Source organism: Balaenoptera physalus, assembly GCF_965194825.1.
Source record: "Balaenoptera physalus genome assembly, contig: SUPER_1_unloc_4, whole genome shotgun sequence".
In the NCBI taxonomy this organism is placed as follows: Eukaryota; Metazoa; Chordata; class Mammalia; order Artiodactyla; family Balaenopteridae; genus Balaenoptera; species Balaenoptera physalus.
In genome coordinates this window covers 545,156-566,758 of record NW_028126595.1, presented here as the reverse complement: position 1 = coordinate 566,758, position 21,603 = coordinate 545,156, and the positions used below count along the sequence as shown (strand labels likewise).

Here is a 21,603-nt window from a genome sequence, read left to right as displayed (position 1 = left end):
ACATCAAGCAAAAAATAAATCACCAAGCTCTTTGAGCACAGGGGTTCTTAAGAGGGCAGTAGAAGGAAGGAATGGGCAGAAAAGATGATCTCCAATGAAGTTAAGGAAATTTTTCCAAAAGAGTAGGATTTAGTCTCAGTTTAAGGAGAACACTTTTAAATAGCTGGGACAGCTCCAAACTGCAGTTTAGGGAACGAGTGCTTCAAAAGAACAGTGCTTTAAAAGTCCTGGCAAGGCAGCAAGAGGATGAAGAGTTGGTTTTGCATAGTTTTGAACACAGGAGTAAAGAAGCAGAGGCATCTCTGACTAAAAGGCCCTGAGATCCTATGGCATCAATGCGTCAGTTGCAGGGGCAGGGGTGTGGGGGGCGATATTTCTCTCAATGTCTCCCAGGGCAGCCACCCCTCCCTACCCTAACCCCCAGTCCCTTCACCCTTCCTCCCTCCACTGTTGGGTCCCCAGGGACAGCACTTCTTACGCTGGAGTGCTCAGGCACCATTTCTGCAGTCTGGATTCTTCCTGGAGCCTGGCAAGTTCTGGGACAGGAAGACAGGTCTGCAAGCCCGCTGTGGTGCAGTCGGACCTGGAGGCCTGGAGAGGAACTGGAGCCCTGAAGCCCACCCACGTCCTTGAAGCCGAGGGAGGAACACATCCTCCTAACAGTACTTCTCAGGGGTCAGCATGCTCCCCACCCGATGGTGATCCATACTCACTTGAGGCAGCAAGCACTGCCTCTAACTGGCCCCCTCGATTCCGCCTTAAGGGTCCTCGCACATGTGTGATAGCGCAGGCCCCGGATCTCTTTAGTCAGCTGAGGCCAGTGCTGCCGGGATCCCTCCAGTCCCATCCCCCAGCCCCTCCCTCTCGGACTGTATGTAACAGAAGAAAGAGCACAGAGGAATAGGCTGAATCAAGGGATCTGGGAGCCTGGGTATGAGTTTGAAGACCGAGAACCTAAGGCGCAATTACATATTACTGAAAACTCTTGTGGGGTGTGTGAGGGGAGGTTAGGGGGCTGAGAGGCTGAGTCGACCTGGTGAGTCCAGCCCCAGGACACCACACAGCCCTGCCCCCCTTTCCTTGCCATCAGACAAGGGTGACGCAACTCCAGCTGGGACTCTGCACTTCCCCCTCCCTGATTCTCCAGAAGAGCAGGTGGCCCCCCTCTGAGGGCAGGGGCAAGACCACAGACCAAGTCCCCCTGCACTAAGGCACTACTGGAAGCTCTTCCTGAAAAGCAGTCCTGCCTTGGAGCGAACCCGTGTACCGCCAAAACTGGTCTCGTCCTGCAGCTGAGGGACGCAGGCTTTAAGTCAGCTGCCTTGGCTTTAAATCAATCAGTCCCCCCTTTAAGTCAGGTGACCTGATTTTAAATCCCTGTGTGCCCCTCAAGCCAGCAACTTCAAAAGTTGGGAACTTCACTTTGATCCCAGCACCTCACACACAGCTGAATGCACACTGTAGTCACCCCCAACCCTGGCTTAGAGGCAGGATATAAGGTAAGGGGATGGGCGTGCACACATGGTGATGAGGGTGTACTTCATGTACCAGAAGGGTCCAGGTACTCTGGGCACAGCAAGCAGTGCACGATACAGCAGCTCCCTGGCAAAGCTGGTGATGCACAGGGGGAGCAGGCACACCCAGGCATTCAGAGGTTCCAGGGCGGGAGCTGGGGCACAGCCAGCCGGGAGGGTGTGAAAGCGGAGGATCTGAGCCTTCTGGTGAAAGGCAGACACAGAATATGGATGAGAAACAAAGACCAGATGAAACATGGATTTGAAAAACACACCATGCTCTTGAAATTGGGGTGGGGGGCACCCCAGATTTGAGTCTTCTTACTCCCCAGTAGCTAGTGCTTTGGCATTTGCCCAATTACTTATAAAATGTGACTGATAATATCTAACCCATAGAATACAGCATTTGGAGTGGTTTGCGTGTTTATGTTTCTATAGGGGAATAAACTTTTCTACAAGAAAAATGTATATTTTCTGAAATAAATTAAAACCCCTTTTTAAAAAGTACCGTATCGGACTTCCCTGGTGGCGCAGTGGTTAAGAATCTGCCTGCCAAGGCAGGGGACCTGGGCTCGAGTCCTGGTCAGGGAAGATCCCAAATGCTGCGGAGCAGCTAAGCCCATGCGCCACAACTACTGAGCCTGGAGGCCACAACTACTGAAGGCTGCGCGCCTAAAGCTGGTGCTCCACAACAAGCGCAACAAGAGAATCCACCGCAATGAGAAGCCCACGCACCGCAACAAACAATAACCCCCGCTCCCTGCAACTAGAGAAAGCCCACACGCAGCAACGAAGACCAAACGCAGCCAAAAATAATTAAATTAATTTTTTTTAAAACTACTATATCCTTCTATACATCTTCTTGGGGAAGAACAGAGGGAAGGAGTGGGAGAGTGAGAAAGACCAATACTTAGTGCACATCCCTGATGCAGGTGCTCTGCTGGCTCAGATAGTTTTATCCCCACTTTACAAAGGAGGAAGTAAGCTCAGAGAGGTTTAGTAATTTTCCCAAAGCCAAACAGCTATTGAGTGGCAGAACCAGGATCTGAACCAAATCTGTAACCTTCAAAGCCTAAGCCCTCATCACACCAAAACTCAATTAATATTTACATTTATCGAATTACATTGCAACCTGGGGAGTTCTTGGCACAGTCCTGAATAAGAGTGAGAAAGAAAGAAATAGCGTTGTTCATCCAGTCAACCAAATTTTTTTTTAATGCTATTCTTGTCTGCTTACATTCTTTTTATTTATGTATGTATGTATGTATGTATGGCTGTGTTGGGTCTTCGTTTCTGTGCGAGGGCTTTCTCTAGTTGTGGCAAGCGGGGGCCACTCTTCATCGCGGTGCACGGGCCTCTCACTATCGTGGCCTCTCGTTGCCAAGCACAGGCTCCAGACCCGCAGGCTCAGTAATTGTGGCTCACAGGCCGAGTTGCTCTGCGGCATGTGGGATCTTCCCAGACCAGGGCTCGAACCCGCGTCCCCTGCATTGGCAGGCAGATTCTCAACCACCGCACCACCAGGGAAGCCCAACCAAAATTTTTGAAGCAGCTGCTAGATGCCTGGCCCTGTTTGGAGTTCAGCAGTGATCAAGACAGGAAGAGTCCTACTTTCATGAACCATGTAGTGGGGAGGAGAGAGAGGTGCAACTTGGGTGAGGGATTTCACCTTGCTGGGCCTCTGTTTTCTCATCTGGAAAATGGGATGGGTGTTTCTCATTTTCTGGGATTGTCCACCCCTCACATTCTCTGATTCCATAAGAAGCATTTGTTTTCCTGTTTTTTAAAATTCAATCAGGCCATGAGCTGTGATGAATGTCGTTAGCTGCTCCCCAAATCACTCTATTTCCACCCATTTCCTGTGATCAGGTCTATCCCCCAACATGACTCAAAATCAATCAAGTCACAGAAGCTAAGGGGCAACCAGCAGAAGAATTCCAACCCTGGCTTCTCAGGAGCTCTGCGGTCTACCTGGCCAGGTAAACTTCACGCACCTGGCACAAGGTGGCCATCCCTGGTTTCACATCAACATGATCTCAGGCACAAACCTCCTTGTTTTTCCATCTTTTCTTTAAGTTACTTGCTGAAACAACTGCACAAATATGAAAAAGATATAAAAATCAGGCATCCTCTGCCCTCACTGCCTACTAATAAATGATTTTCTGCCACTTTAATGATAAAGATACAATATTTCAGCATTCCGCTGCCCTTATTATTTTTCATTTTGTTGATATTTCTACTGAATACATCTTTCAATATTTTAACAATGGAACATATATTTAGGTTGTTCCACACACAGCCTTTGGTGGTAAGGGTTTTGTTGTTATATTTCTATTATGTTTCCTTTAAAAATAATTATCCTGTTTAAATGGATTATGTCAACTTTATAGGCATTTTTTATATGATACTGATGAAATTAATACATAGAGGGCAGTAGTACAAATTGATTGGAATTGAGAGTCTCTATTAGCACAGTTAAATATAAATATTATATATATATATATATATATATATATATATATGCCAAATTACATGCTGAGTGAGATTCTCCTACTCTTTTTCACTCTCTGCCCCTCAAGCCTGTAAGAAATGGAATATTTCTTGCCATATCAGTAAAAAAAGGATGTCACAGACATCAGCACTTGCAGCCCTCCAGTGTGAGCCAGCAGGCCCTGAGGAACTCAGGATATGCAAATACAGAATGCTGGCCCCAGCGAGCTGAGGTGCATATCAAAGGAATGATTTCAGTGAGCCCAGACGCTTGCATCTTCCCATACAAAGAAAAGCGCTACATTCCTCACCTTGGGAGAGCTGGTTTTCCTTAGTTAACAATCACCTTTTGATGTTCCCCATTACCTGCGCCATTCCCCTCCCCTGTCCCCTCCCCCCAGTACTTTAGCTCAGGGAGGAAGGAGCGCAGAGAGACTCGGCTGAACAAGGGACCTCCGAGCCTGGGGATGCGTTTTCAGCTGCTTTCCCCGCAGTCAGGAGGAGGGGCGCTGACGCTCCAACCGGACCCTGCGCCTCCCTTTCCCCGTTTCCCCTCAGGACGCTCAGGCCGACCCACTCCCCACGCCCACCAGGCCCCGCGAGCCAGGCCGAGGGCAGGGGCGAGAGGAGGGACCGAAGTTCCCCGGGACCAGAACGCTGGGGGCCGCTCTTTCTGCACAGCAGCGGCGGGTGGCAGCGAACCCCTGCCCCTCAGAAGCTGGTCTTGCACTGACGCCCGGGCACCGGACCAGGAGGAGGGTTGGCGCCCACTTACCCGGCCCGCGATCCCCAGGACTGTCGCGGCTTTGGCCGCCGGGGCCCCTCCAGAGCCGGCAGCCTCAGTGAGGCCGCCCTCCCTTCGGGCTCCGGGGCACTTCAGTGACGGCGGAGGGAAGAGACCCCGAGCCGGGAGTTCCAGCTCTGCGGAAACGCGGGATCCGTTCTGGGCGAGGAGGTGGGACCGCTCTGCCCCCAGGCCTTCCGGGAGGGAGGGTGGCGCCGGGGGAGAAGCCGCCTGGAGCCTCCAGGAGCCCTTCTGGGGGTCCTGGAGGGGCGGCCCGGCCTGGGGGGCCGGCCCACTGTGGCCGCAGCCCAGGCCTTTTTCCTGGAATCCTACACAAGAAAGAAAGATACACAGTCTATAGTAAATATTCACAAATGATTGTTGCTGCTGTGCTTACTATTCTATTAAAGGTGTAAAATCCATAAAACACTTTAAGTTCAAAGTTAAATATGAATTTTTACCTTTCTAATTATGTCTCTGCTATTCCCAACTGTGGTTAATGAATCAGAGACTGTGGCATCACTAGTTAAAAATGAGCTTGAGGAAAAAACAGAACTCAGGCCCACCAGACCTACTGAATCACGATCTGCACTTTTAAAATCTCCCCAGTGTACTTGTGTACCCATGAATAGTTGAAAGGTACATTTCTACCTCGACATGTCTTTTCTGTCTGAGAAATACACACATTTTATCCAGTTTGATATAAATAAAACACTCAAAAATGCATATGCCTGTGTTGAAACCATCATTCTATCATTTCTTTTCCAGATAAGTATAGTCTCTACACTGGTTTTGTGGATCACATGCCATACTCTTTTCTTGTAGTTACAAATAAGGTAGAGAAAGTTACTTTGTAAATATATATATATTAGTGGATAATTGAAGACAGTCTTCTATAATTAAAACCAGTTCTCTTAACTTGCTGTTTTCTTCTTGGGTCACATTATGAACTCTTCCCATGGCCACATGGCATGTGTACTTTTAATTTCAGGGACTGCTGCCATTCCAGGATGTGGCCATAGATTTCTCTCAAGAGGAGTGACAATGCCTGGACCAAGATCAATGGGAATTCTACAGGGGTGTGATGTTAGAGAAGTATAGGAACCTGCTCTCCTTGGGTGAGGATACCTTCCTTCCAGAATTCCTTTTCCAACCACAGGGTTTAGAGTCCTTCATTTGTAGAATGTCTCCTGGAATCTTCTGCTTCCTACAATAGGGTTTCAGATTGCAATGTTTCAGGAAAGACTGGGAGTTTGTGGGTATAATTTATCTTATTCTTTTAAAATCGCAGCCTCCCTTTTAATATACTTTGTAACTGCTTGGGATGTGTCTATATGAACTGTGTATTATATGCTTCTGTTATAGTCCTTACAATATTTTTTTGTCTTATTTTCTGTAACAATTTTCCATGGATTCTTTGGGCTTAAGGTATATTAAAAGGGAGACTGCGATTCTGGGACTTCCCTGGTGATGCAGTGGTTAGGATTTCGCCTGCCAATGCAGGGGACCCTGTTCGATCCCCGGTCTGGGAATTTCCCACGTGCCACGGAGCAACTAAGCCAGTGGGCCACAACTACTGAGCCTGCGTGCCACAAGTACTGAAGCCGGTGTGCCTTGAGCCCGTGCGCCATTTATTTTTTGGAGAATAAAACTGCCTCTGAGTGATTAAAATCTAGACCAGCTAGTCAAAATGCTTTATCACCTGTTCTTCTAAACCACTGATCAACGGAACAAGTTTTACTAGGGATAACAGAGTAATTGTATTCTGGAGTTCATATCAGCAATATGTTTTATGACCTTGATGCTGGATCACGACATTTCAATGGTATAACTGCTATTAATTGTCTGTTTGTTCAACGATTAAAGTCTCACGTGATCTGAGTTCAGACTGGAGTCATCCTGGTTGGTTTCTGTCTATTGCAGATTTCTTCCAGTATGAAAGGACAAGAGCAATACGGCTTACTTTACAAAATGTCTTCAAACTAAATGATGATATAATCTACATTCAGTTAATTTATACATACCCTACTGTAGAACAGGGTTTGTTACGGTGGCAGAGCCCGGTAATTAGGTAAAACTGAAACATTTATCTGCAGTGGTTCAAGTTCTCTTCCTAAGAATATATTTATAATCAACATTCTTTCACAAAGTACCCAATTTAATTCACCATAGCATTCCTCATATTAACTAAATGGAGAATCCTAGGCTATATACAAATCCAGAAAGGGCCAAAAGTCATCAGCCCCTATGGATTATTACAACCCATTACTGAGACATTCAAATTATTTATTAAAGAACCACCATGACCATCAACATCATCAATTTATATATTATTGCCCCAATGCTAGCCTTAACCCTGGCTCTCACAACATGAATTCCTCTTCCCATATCTTATCCACTAATTGATATAAATGTAGGCATACTATTTATATTAGCCATATCAAGCCTAGCCATTTATTCCATCCTCTGATCTGGTTGAGCTTCAGATTCAAAATACTCACTCACTGGAGCTCTACGGACAGTAGCACAGACAATCTCATATGAAGTCTTGCTGGCAGTTATTCTATTCTCAGTCCTAATGCTAAATGGATCATTTACACTTTCAACAGTAATTATTACACAAGAACACCTATGACTAATTTTCTCCTGACCCCTACCCAGAATTTGATTATCTCCGCAGTAGCAGAAATCCAATGAAGCCCCACTTGATTTAACAGAAGTAGAATCAAAACCTGTCTATGTCTTCAATGTAGAAAATGTAGCAGGCCCATTCACCCCGTCCTTCCTAGAGAATATGTCAATTTCCTTATAATAAACATTTCCACAACATTCTATTTTTAGGAGCATTCGACAATCCCTACGTGCCAGAATTATATACAGCCCAAGTCATCATTAAAACACATCTAACAATCTCCTTTCGATGAATTCGAGCATCCTACCCACAATTTTGATATGATCAACGTATACATCTCTTATAAAAAATCTTTTTACTACTAACATTAGCCCTATGTATATGAGAGTTTTCACTACCTGTCATCATACCAGGCAACCCACAGCAAACTTAAGAAATATGTTTGACTAAAGAGTTACTTTGATAAAGTAAATGATAGAGGTTTAAATGCGCTTATTCCTGGAATTGAACTTATTTCTAAGAATTTTACATTCTCCATGCTACCACATTACACCACAATGCTATATAGTAAGGTTCTCTAAGAAAGCTTCAAGGCCCATACCCCCAAAATATTGTTGTATATCCTTCCTGTACTAATAAACTCTCATTGTTTTTTACTATCATTCTACTGACCATTATTTCAGGAAATATAATTGTAGTAACAAGCTCACACTGGTTAATGGTATCCCCACTCTAATAAAAAACATGAACCCATAAGCTACAGAAGCATCCAACAAATATTTTCTAAAACAATCCACCACATCAATACTACTTATAATGGCTATTATCATTAATCTAATATACTCTGGTCAAAGAACACAATGGATTACAAAAATCTTTAATCCAGCAGCATCCACTATCATGACAATCGTCCTTGTCACAAAAGTAGGACATTCCCCATTTCACTTCTGAGTGCCCGAAGTAACTCAAGGCATTCCATGAACAGCAGGCCTGATGCTATCAACATGACAAAATTGCACCCCTATCAGTTTTATACCACATGTCACCATCCATCAACCTAAACATACTGTTAATCATAGTGATATTATAAATCATAGTTGGACGCTGAGGCAGACTTAGCCATACTCACCTGGAAAAAATTACAGCCTCCTCATCAGTTGCCCATATAGGATGAATAACAGCTATTATAATGTATATTCCAAGTATAACAATCCTAAACATACTAATTTATATCATAACAACACTATCTTCTTCCTATTTATACCCAGATCATGTACTACAAGGGTATCATTATCACACACATGAGATAAAACACCTCCCATCAGGATCCTTATCCTCAGCATTATAGTGTCATTAGGAGGTCGCCCACCATTATCAGGGTTTTGACCCAAATGAATAATTATCCAAGAGATAACAAAAATGATAACATCATTCTACCAACACTAATAGCCATCACAGCAGTCCTCAGCATATACTTCTACTTGCAGCTAACATAACCCACATCACTAACTATATTCCCTTCATTAAACAACACAAAAGTACAACAATTTGAACATACAAAACAAATAACTTTCCTATCATTACTCATCATAATAGCCACACGATTACTACCCATAACACCCATCCTATCAGTGCTGGACTAGGAATTTAGGTTAGCTTAGACCAAGAGCTTTCAAAACCCTAAACAAGTACAATTTACTTAATTTCTAAAAATAAGGACTGCAGGACTTTCTCCTATATCAATTGAATGCAAAGCAAACACTGTAATTAAGCCAAATCCTTACGAGATTGATGAGTTTTAACCCCAGGAAATTTTAGTTAACAGGCAAATCCTCTAGTCAACTGGCTTCAATCTACTTCTCCTCCCTTTGAGAAAGAAAAAAGAAGAAAAAAAAAGGCAGGAAAATCACCGGCAGAATTGAAGCTGCTTCTCTCAAGTTACAATTCAATCTGTTGATTCACCACAGGGTTTGCCAGAAAGAGGGCTCAATCTCTGTCTTTAGATTTACAGTCGAATGCTAGCTCAGTCATTTTACCTCTGTTCATACACTGCTGATTATTTTCAACAAATCACAAAGATATCGGCATTTTATCTTTACTATTTGGTGCTTGAGCTGGAGTAGCAGGCAGCGCCTTAAGTATATTAATCCTGGCTGACCTATGCTAACCTGGAGCGCTACTTGGAGATGCCCAAATCTGTAAGGTAGTCATAACAGTCCCTGCACTTGTAATAATTTTCTTTATAGTTGTACCCATTATGATTTCAGGATTTGAAAACTGACTTGGGCCACTAATAACTGGGGCACCTGAGGTAGCATTTCCCCCAGTACATCATATAAACTTTTGACTACTTCCCCCATCATTCTTACTCTTACTCATATCACCAATAGTAGAAGCTGGTTCTGGTACAAGTGGAACCCTATATTCAGCTCTAGCCTGCAATCTGGCCCATGAAGGAGCCTCTGTCGATCTAACCATTTTCTCCTTACATTTAGCAGGTGTCTCTTCAATTCTTGGTGCTATTACTTTTATTACTATAGTCTTTAATACAAAACTATCAGTCATATCCCAATACCAAACACCAGTATTTGTTTAATCTTTCCCAACTATAGCCATATTACTATAATTACCACTCTCAGTCTGAGCAGCCAGAATTGCCATATTGTTAAGAGACAGAAATCTAAACACTACTTTCTTTGACCCTGCAGGAGGAGACTGAATCCTATACCAACACCTATTCTGACTCTTTGGTCACCCTGAAGTCTGTATTCATGGCCTACCAGGCTTTGTTATAATCTCACATATCATTACATACTATTTAGGACAAAAAGTGCCTTTCAGCTATTTGGGACTAGTATGAGTCACGTCCACTGGCTTTTTAGGATTTCTCTTGTGGGCCCATCATATGTTTACCATAGGGATAGCTGTCGACTCAGGAGCATACTTTGCATCAGCTACCGTAATTACTTCTATCCCTACAGGAGTAAAAGTATCTAGCTGATTAGCAACTCTTTATTTAAGTTTTCTTTCTCGTTTCTTTTTTTTTTTGGCTGCGTTGGGTCTTGGTTGCTGCACGTGGGCTTTCTCTGGTTGCGGTGCACGGCCTTTTCATTGCAGTGGCTTCTCTTGTTGCAGAGCACGGCCTCTAGGCGCGTGGGCTTCAGTAGTTGTGGCTTGCAGGCTCTAGAGGGCAGCTCAGTAGTTGTGGTGCATGGGCTTTTTGCTCCGCGCCATGCGGAATCTTCCCAGACGAGGGCTCGAACCCATGTCCCCTGCATTGGCAGGCGAATTCATAACCACTGCGTCACCAGGGAAGTCCCTGGTTAGCAACTGTTCACGGAGGTAATATTATATGACCTCCCACTATACTATGAGTTTTAGGCTTTAGTTTTTCTTTTTACAGTAGGTGGTTTGACAGGAATCATCTTAGCCAACTCATCCCCAGACATTGTCCTCCAGGATACATACTATGTAGTAGCACACTTCCGTGACCTAATGTCCATGGGAGCAGTCTTCACTATTATAGGAGGCTTCCTACACTGATTCCCACTATTCTCAGGTTATACAGTTAACTCAGCATGAGCAAAAATTCACTTCACAAGTATATTTGTAGTAGTAAATATGACTTCCTGCAGCACTTTCTTGGCCTCTCAGGGATGTCACTACGTTAGTCTGAGTACCCTGAGGCACACACAACATGAAATATTTTATCTTTAGGCTCATTCATCTCCGTAGCAGCAGTAATGCTAATAATCTTCATACTTTGAAAAGCATTTGCATCTAAACAAGAAGTCTTAGCAGTGGAAATTGCTACTCCTAACCTAGAATGGTTACACGAATGCCCTCCACCATATCCTATGTTTCAAGATCCTACCTATGTAAATGTGAAATAAGGAAGGACTCAAGTCCTTTTCAACCAGTTTCAAGCCAACACCATAACAATTATGTCTTTCTCAATAAATGAGATAAAAGTAAAAAGTGATGTAGCTTTGTCAAAGTTAAATCATAGGCTAAAATCCTGTATATTACTAAGGCATATCACTTTCATCTAGGCTCTCAAGATACAACATCACCGATTATGGAAGAACTTTTACATTTTCATCATCACACATTAATAGTGATTTTTAAAATAAGTTCTCTAGTCCTCTATATCATTTCACTAATATTGACATCTAAACTAACTCACTTGCATACAATAGATGCACAGGTAGAGAAAATGTGAACAATTTACTAGCCATTATTGTAATCTTAATTGCCCTATCATCATTGTGAATCCTTTACATGACACATGAAATCAATAACTCTTCCCAAACCATAAAAAACTATGGGTCAGTAATGATACTGAAGCTACAAATACACAGATTATGAAGATTTAAATGTTGACTCCTCTGTAATCCCCACATCAGAGCTAAAACCAGGAGAATAATGACTAATAGAAGTCAACAACCGAGTAGTTAGAGATAGTCATTGAATATTAGTTTCATCTGAAATTGTTGTACACTCCTGAGTTGTTCCTTCTCAGGCCTAAAAAGAGCTATCCCAGGATGCCTAACTTAAAGAATCCTAATACCAACAGGACCAGGCCTATGTTGTGGACAAGAGAACTCGTTTTCCTGAGTTCAAAGACAGGACAGAGGGATATGGCTGAGATATGGGGTGAATCTGGAGCCCATGGGGATGCACTCTCCAAGCTCCAGGATAGGAATGGGGCCTCTAGGGTCCCAGGCCACCCACCACACCCTCCCGAGCACGATCTGGACAACATTCCCTGTCAGTGATGAGGCAGCCCTAATACTGGTCATGCCCCGATGTTGTGTCCTATGTGGGCCCCATGCTCTTGGGACCACATCCCACACTCTGCAGGTCCATGCTACAGGGTCCTTCGTGCCTCAGGAGTACAGACCACACAACAAGCAGTTCCCTCCCCAACCAGCAGGAGGAGGGGAGGAGAGCAGGGGCACCAGGGAAATCTCACTCAGACAACAACACCCCAGGGGTGCCAGCGGGGACAGTGATGATGCAGATGAGGCACAGACCAAGAGATGGGACCAGAGGACCCAAAAGGCAGCTGGTCAGGTCCTGGCTCATCTGCACCCAGGACACCTTTGTCCCTCATACACCCCCTTCCTCATACACCCTCTCCTTAAATGCAGATTCTTCAGATGCAAACAGGCAGAGCTTCAGACTGAAAGTCAGCTCTTCCAAAATGACCCATCAGCAAACACTGCAGGATTCCACTCCCTGTGCTTTGTGGCTGCTTCCCACTAGCTATTTATTTTACATTTGGTAGTATATATATGTCCATGCCACTCTCTCACTTCATCCCAGATTACCCTTCCCCCTCCCTGTGTCCTCAAGTCCATTCTCTATGGCTGAGTCTTTATTCCTGTCCTGCCCCTAGGTTCTTCATAACCATTTTTTTCTTTTTTTTTTAGATTCCATATATATGTGTTAGCATACGGTATTTGTTTTTCTCTTTCTGACTTACTTCACTCTGTATGACAGTCTCTAGGTCAATCCCCCTCACTACAAATAACTCAATTTCATTTCTTTTTATGGCTGAGTAATATTCCATTGTATATATGTGCCACAGCTTTATCCATTCATCTGTCGATCCTGCCAACACTTTTACTTTACTCAATTGAGACCAATGTCAGACTTGTAAGGTAATAAATTTACGATGTTTTGAGTCACTCAATTTGTGGTAATTCGTATGAAAGCAATAAAAAAACAAATACAGAGGTCCTACAAGAGCCAGGCTATATATTTATATTTAAGTTTTTCTAAAATGAATTTAACCCTGTGATTGACAGCAGCAGCAGCTTCCAAGGGATCCCACCACACACCTGAGGCGAAAGCAGCCTAATAAAGAAGCAGTGACAGCAGCAGGTCACTGCCCCACACTTGGGGTAGAGGGGGATTTGATCTACTGTAGCAGCAGCATAGCCTGAATGGGAATGCATCCTCCTGTGGCACTAGTCCCATCAGCATTAGTCTAATCTGCTAGCATCTGCTGTGCCAACAGGCCCAACGTATACAAACCCTCCAACTCAGTAGCATTAAGTGAGCCAGGCTCAGTGTTTCCTGAAACTCATATCCAATGGCACTGGAAAGCCCAGATATCACCTACTGTTATGCAAACATAAAAAAAAATAACAGAAGACTGGCAACTTCAGAAAGAAAAGGGGAACAATGGAATGGGTGAAAACAAGTGGGATAAATATAAGAGACTATCATTAGCCTCATGAGTTTCTTAAATTCCCTCTGATGGTCAAAGCAAAAATTATGACACCATCTGATGTGGTTCTCAATGTATATAAAGGAAATACTACAGAAAATCATACTTTAAAACTGGGGACTATTAAGAGACCTAAATGGAAGTAAAATTTTGAAACTTCACTTGAAGTAATAAACCACTGATTCCAGTAGGCTATGATAAGTTACATATGTATAGTGTAATGCCAAAAGCAACCACTAAGAAAACTATACAAACAGTATCCACAAACGATTATAAATAAATTAGATTAAAATGGACTTATTAAAAAATGTTTAAGTAACCCACAAGAAGGCAAAATAAGAGAAACACAGGATTGAGAAACTGAGGTAAAAGACAAAACAAAAAATAAAATGGTAAACTGCGGTGGGGTGGGGATGGTGGTGTGCTGAATTGGGCGATTGGGATTGACATGTATACACTGATGTGTATAAAATTGATGCCTAATAAGAACCTGCAGTATAAAAAAACAAACAAACAAAACAACTAATACTAAACTTTCATTGGGTTATTTGTATGGAAATATGTTAATATAAATGTTTCAGACATTACATGAAATTTCTAAAAATCTTATATTTGTATTTGTATTGAAATATGTATGGAAATATGTTAATATAAATGTTTCAGACATTACATGAAATTTCTAAAAATCTTATATGTTCTGGTATAATGTTATAAGTAATAATCCTAGTTATTACTTTAAAATGTATATCTCAGAAATAACTAATTTTCTTGTCAACTGCATTATTATGAACTTTCATCAAATCTTTAACTGTGGTCATTTTTAAGTCTTTTCTCATTTACAGACAGTTCTGGGTGTACTCTGATGCTTTGGCAAATATGTTCCTATAAAAGGGTTTCATCTTCAAGAAATTCATGGAAAAGACTCTGACAAGTACAGGTTTCTGGTAACTGACTGTACTACTGAACTGAATGAATAAGCATTTTCAGAACTCTAATGAAAAACTGATGAACTCATAAAAGTGCTAACAAAAGATCAAGATGAAAAAAAATTTAATTACATGGGACTGAGTGAACTGATGAGGATGAGTATAATTTTTGTGACTTTCCGTCTGAATTAAAAAAAAAATCTCACAAGGACTCAGAGGCAAAGAATATACAAATCAATTTTCACTGCAAAGTAAAGGAGCTGTTACAGTGGAGGATTACTGGACTGAATGTCAATATTATGACATAGCATGAGTGTGTTTCATGTTTGGTAATTGCAATCATTGTTGCTTTTGTTGTGGTCATCCATGTAGAATGCTTGTTGTCAGTCTATTTATCTCTTGTAAAAATAAAATACAGTGTGTGTGTGTGTGAAAAAAATAAAATAAAAAATAAACATAAAAAAAATAAAATGCTAGACCTCATCTTTAACATAGCAATCGTTACATTAACTGTAAATGATCTAAATAGCCAAGTCAAAGACAGACATTGGAAGAGTAGATGAAAAAATCACAAGCATGATCCAACTATATACTGTCTATAAGAAGCTTACTTTAAACATCATGATATTGGTAGTTCAGAGTAAAAGGATGAAAAAGGTATATCATGTGAACATTCATCAGAAAAAGCAGAAATGGCTATATTAATATCAGATAAAGTAGATTTCAGAGCAAAGGAAATTATTAGGGGCAAAGAGGGTCATTACATAAAGATAACAGGAATAATCCACCTAGATGACCTAGTGATACTAAATGCGTGTGCACCAAACAACAGAACTTCAAAACACATGAAGCAAACACTGAAAAAGGTAAAAGGAGAAAATTTCAAATCCACAATTATTATTTGAGACTTCAACACAGCAATTTATAGAACTCCCAGAGAGAAAAATCAGCAAGGGTATGGAAGAACTGAAAACATCATCAATCAACAGGATATAACTGACATTTAAAGAACACACTCAATAAAAGCAGAATACATATTCAAGTGTCCATGGAACATTCACTCATATACCATACACTGGGTGATAAAAAAACATTAGCAGATTTAAAAGAATTAAAATCAGAGAGAGTATGTTCTCTAGCCATAATGGAACCAGACTAGAAATCAATAACAGAAAGACAACAGGAAAATCTTCAATCACATGAAAACTAAACATCACAATTCCAAATAACTCATGGGTAAAAAGTCAAGGAAAAAATTTTAAATGCATAGAATAAAAGAAAATGGAGATATAACAGATCAACGTTTGTGGAATGAAGTGAAAGCAATGCTGAAAGGCAAGTTTATAGCACTAAATTGGGAAAGAAAATATTTCAAAGAAATAGTCTAATTTTCTATATTAAAATAGTAAAAACGGAAGAGGAAAAAACACTAAACAAGCAGAAAGAAGGAAATAATAAAGATGAAACAAAAATCCATGAAACTAAAAACAGGAAAATGGGGGGGGGAGGAAATCAATGAAACAAAAGGCTGGTTCTTCAAAATAAACAATCTAATCAAGAAAGATGTAGCAAGACTGATAAAGATAAAAAGAGAGATGGCACAAATCACAGATATCAGAAATGCAACCAGGGATACCATGACATATCCTGCAGGTTAATAAGGGACACGTTATTATGAACAAGTCTACACTATAAATTCAAAACTGTGGATGAAATGGACCAATGCGTCTACACCCAAAACTACCAAAACTCAGCCAAGATGAAAGAGACAATCTCAATTTTCCTGTAACTATGAGAAACACTGATTTTTCATTTAAAAACTCCCAAAAGAAATATTCAGGCTTAGATGTTTCACTTTTACCCAAGACTTAAAGCATTAACACCAATTTTACATGACTTGATAAGAAACGGAAGTAGAGGGAACAGTTCCTAATTAATTTTATGAAGCCAGTATTACCTTGATACCAAAACCAGACTGGGACAGTATAGAAAGAAGAAAACTACAGCCCAGTATTTTTTATGAAATTGGCTGTAAAAATCCTCAGCCAAATATTAGCAAATTAAATCCAGAAATATATAAAAAGAATAATATACCATGACCAAGCGGTATTTATTCCAGTTATGCAAAGTTGGTTAAATATTTGAAAATCAAACAATGTAATCTACCATATCCAACAGATTAAGGGGGAAAAGTCATGTGATCCTAATCATTAATGCAGAGAAAGCATTTGATAAAATCCAATCCCATTCATGATTTTAAAAAAAGAAGAAAAAAAACTCCAAGCAAACTAGGAATAGAAAAGGAACATACTGAAACTCATAAAGGTGATCTACAAACAACCTATACCGACATTATATTTAACTGTGAAAGACTGAACGCTTTCTCTGTAAGATCAGAAACAAGGCACCGATATCTGCTCTCACCACTTTTATTAAATATATTACTGGAGGTTCTAGTAAGAAAATAAAGCAAAAATAAATAAATAGATAAATTTAACAGTTAAATTTTTAAAAAGTTTATTTAAAAGATGAAAGAACTATTCCTACTATGTTGAATAGGAAGGAATATATCCTACTGAATGTTGAATAGTAATATATCCTATTATATTGAATAAGGAAAACTAAAACTGTCTATATCTGAAGATGAGATGATAATCTAAATGGAGAAAATACCAAGGAATCCACAAAAAGCTTGAGAAATAATATTCGTTTGTAAATGTTTTAGAGTACAAGATCCACACAATTTTATCAAATTACATATTAATAACAAATGTGTAGAAGCTTAAATAAAAATATGTGATGCCATTTACAACTGACCTAAATAAATACTTAAATAGAAGCCCAATAAGACATTTATAGGACCTCTATACTGAAAATTACAAAATGCTGATGAAGAAAATTTTAAAAGTCCCAAACAAATAGGGAGACATACCTTGTTCATGGATTAGAAAACACAACATAATAAAGATGTCAATTCTCCCCAAGTTAACAGGCTTAACACAATTACTCTTAAAATGCCCTCAAGGTTTTTGTGGATATAGACAAGCTTATTCTAAGATTTATATGGTAGGAAGAGGCTGAAGAATAGCTAAAACAATTTGTAAAGGAAGATTAAAATGGGAGGAATTAATCTACCCAATTTCAAGATTTCGCCATAATGATGGAGGGTAGATACACAGATCAATGGAATGGAACAGAGAACCCAGAAATAGACCGACACAAATACATTTAACTTGGTTTTGACAGCAGTGCAAAAGCTATCAGGGAAGAATAGACTTTTCAAAAAATGGTACTGAAACAGTTGGACATCCCTCGACAAAAACAAACAAACAAACAATGAACCTTAACCTAAACCTTACACATCTTACACAAAAATTAAATCAAAGTGGATCATAATCTTAAATGTAAAAGCAGGACAGTTTTAGAAAAAAAAATAGGAGAAAATCTTTGGCATCTAGAACTAGGTGAATAATTCTTAGACTTGACACCGAAAGTATGATCAATAAAAGCAAAAACTGATAAATTGGATCTCATCAAAATAAGTTAAAAATGCTTCATAGAAGATCCTTTTAAGTGGATGAAAACTCAAATTACACAGTGGGAAAACATATTTGAAAACCCCATAGGAGACAAATGACTTGTATCTATAATATACAAAGAACTCTCCAAACAACTTAAAAAAATCCAACTAGAAAATAGTCAGAAGACAGGAACAGACATTTCATGGAAGAGAATATACACATGGCAAAGAAGCACATGAAAAGATGTTCAACATCGTTAGCCGTCAGGGAAATGCAAATTAAGACCATAATGAGATATCAGAGAATAACTAAAATTAAAGTATAGTGACAACATCAAATGCTAGCGAGTACGTAGAAAAATTATATCACATCACTGGTGGGAAAATAAAATGGTTTAGCCACTCTGAGAAACAGCTTGACAGTCTCTTTTAATCCTAAAAGTAGATTCACCCTACAATGCAGTAATTGTACTCTTGAGCATTTATCCAAAAGAAACAAAAACTTAATGAAGTTCCCACAGAAACTTACACATAAATGTTCATAGCAGTTTTATTTCTAATAGCCGAAAACTGGCAACTACCCAAATGTCTTTCAATGGGTGAATGTTGAAACAAATTGTGATAAAATCTTATGATAGAATACTACCGAGCAACAACAAGGAACAAATTATTAATATATGCAAAAATTGAAATGAACTTCAAGGGAATGATGCCGAGGGAAAATTTTTTAAAAGCCAATCTCCGAAGATTAAGTAATTCATGATTATGTTTACATATTATTCTTAAAATAACAAAACTGTGGAGATGGAGAACAGATTAGAAGTTGCCAAGGGTTAGAGATGGGGGTAGAAGGTACAGCAGGGGAACTTCGTGAGGTTTTTGTGGTCCCAGTACAAATAATACAGCAATCTTGGTTTTAATCCCTAAAGATTTTTTAAAGCAATTCCTAATAAGAGGTGTCCAGATATTTAGCAATGGCAGCAGATTAGAGGTATAGCTCCCCAACATGACAACTTCGAAAGAGATCTATACTATCAATACTAATTTAATGCATATGTTAATTTTTAAAAGGCCAGTCACAATACTTAAATGGTACATATCTTAACGATATTACTCCGGGTATCCAGCTATACCAGATGGACTAGCAGGAGTTTCTGTACATTCAATCTTATTTAAGACAGTAAATCTTATAATAAGACAGTTAAAAAAAGAAAAAGAAAAAAAACAAACCTCAACTACAGTTGGATATTCTCACAGCAAGATGAGGTGAAAATACGTAGCAGCGGTTCAAAAGCTTAAGCAGTGGCACCTAAATTTGGCTGCACATTAGAATCCTCTGAAGCACTTTTTAAAAACCCTCACACCGACGGTTGGTCATGCTAGACCAATACAATCATTTTAACTCTCCTCAGACGATGCCAATGTCTAGCCAGAACCGAGAACCAGCGGACTAAGCAGAAGGGGATGTTTCTACAAAGATCTCTTAACAATAAGTCCTCTCACCCAATCAAGATTTACCTCCCCGCAAAGGGGTAAAGGAGGCTAGATGTTGTCCATACTTGCTTAGCTTTAATTAGCACTTGTGACTTGCCCAAAACCTAGATCATGTTTCCCCTAAATTTCATGTTATTCCCTAAGTTTTTCAAACCCAAGGCTAAGGGGTTTGCCAGGATGAGATTTTAAGTGCTCACACAGGGGAAGTCCCTGGCAAACCAGGACAGCGGTCACTCTACATTGCAATGTAAAGCATCCGAAATAACCCTGCCACTGCTCCCAGATACTACTAGTCTGTGCCAACCAGTGGAGAAAAGGCATTCTCCATTACTACCATGGCAAATGCTACTGTACTTACCTTGGCTAGTCCCTATCTTTTCCAGGCGCCACTCCCCTTCACCTGCTGGTGGATGCTTTGGCCAGCTGACAATGCAGATATTTTCAAACTTTAAGGTGAATAAAAATCATCTGGAGGGTCTGTTGTAACAGAGATCACTGAGCCCCACCAGAGTTGCTGATTCCATAGGGCTGGGACCGGGCCCTAAAACTTGAATATCTAACACATTATCAGGGGATGCTGGGAAAGCTGGGCAGGTAATGGTAAAGCTGGCCAGGAAAAAGAAACCCGACGTGTCAGATCATAAAGTACGGAAGGGCAAGCCCGCCAGCAGTTCAGGCCGGTGGGGGGGGACCGGGGTCCCCAGCCCTACAGGGCCAACGGCAGACCGGCTCGGGCGACCCTCGGAAGCGCGGGGTCCCCGCGGCCGAGTCTGTGCCCCCGGCCGGCCCCGGCTCCCCTCTGCCCACCCTGCGCACGGGGGCTGGAAACGGCCGCGGAGAAGCAGGCAGGGCGGGAAGGGGGGCTCCAAAGAGGGTCTGGCGACTCGAGTCGCTCCGTTTCTCGGTGGGCTCAGCGCGCGCCCTGGGGGAAGAGAGGTGGAGGTCCAGGAAGAGGGGACGGGCGGCACTCACGTAGACCAGCAGCAGCCATGGGTAGACGGCGGGCTCGGCCACCACGGGCGACTCCAGCCTCAGCTTCTCCCCCACGTTTTCGCGCGCGGCCCCCGCAGCAGGCTAGTCTGGCGGTTGGGGGAGGGGCGGGGCGCCGCCGGCGGGGGCGGGACAGGCGGGCGGGCGGGAGGCTGAGGGGAGGGAGCCTGGCCTGGGCCTCAGCCGGCGCCGCCGCCGCGCCGCCGCCGCCGCCGCCGCCGCCGCCGCCGCCGGCGGCCTGCTCCCGTCCGGCCCCCGGCTCCCTCTTTGTGGTCACAGGCCCGGGGCCTCCAGCGCTGCTGCCAACTGGGGCCGGCGTGAGGCAAGCACAATGAGCCGGGGGCCAGCTGAACCACTCACTCGCAGCGAGCGCCTCCCGCCCCGTGGACCCGCCCCCTCGCACGCACGCACGCACGTACGAACGCACGCACGCACGTACGCACGCAAGCACGCACGCACGTCTTCAGCTGCCCCCGGCCACACCCACCGGCCCGAAGTGGAGACCCGGGGAGACCCCTCGGGGCCTGGGGTGGCGGGTTCGACTCCCGCCCTTGACGTACCGTGACACCTCCCCCCCAATAATAAGACTATAATTCCTCATTAAATATGGCAGCCGGAATCCTGGCTTCTGTTCACAAAAATGCTGTGTATTTAGCCTATGCTAGGCACCAGACCTGGACGCTCAGTACTGGCAAAAAAGGAAATGCCCTGCCCTCATGGCGCTGCCATTTTAATTGGAATAGTAGTGACAATGGTCAAGGGAGAAAATAAAGTGTCATCGCCACGGGGATGGTTAATCTCATGTGCGCACTGCGTGGGGCCCCGGCAACCACAAACATTATTCCAGATGTGGCCAGGAAGGTATTTTTCAGAAGAGATGAACACTGAAATTGGACCACTTTGCATAAAGGAGATTGTCAATGCCGTGGCGTGGGTGGGCCTCGTCCATCAGTTGAAGGACTGGAGAGAAAAATGAGGTTCCGTAGAAAGAGGGAACTGTTCCTCCAATGGCCTT

The 21,603-nt window shown here is 42.1% G+C and overlaps 2 long non-coding RNA genes across 3 annotated transcripts in view; both read right to left on the bottom strand.

Moving 5' to 3' along the window:
• Nucleotides 1-21,603, bottom strand: part of LOC309650548 — a 251,516-nt gene that overhangs the window by 7,710 nt on the left and 222,203 nt on the right. The gene's annotated exons all lie outside the window — the stretch shown is intronic.
• On the bottom strand, nt 5,380-20,658 carry LOC309650545. Its single transcript, XR_014257611.1, has 3 exons — nt 20,571-20,658; nt 19,957-20,075; nt 5,380-5,995 (listed from the first exon to the last, which is right to left on the bottom strand). It is a non-coding gene; the product is annotated as an uncharacterized lncRNA (long non-coding RNA).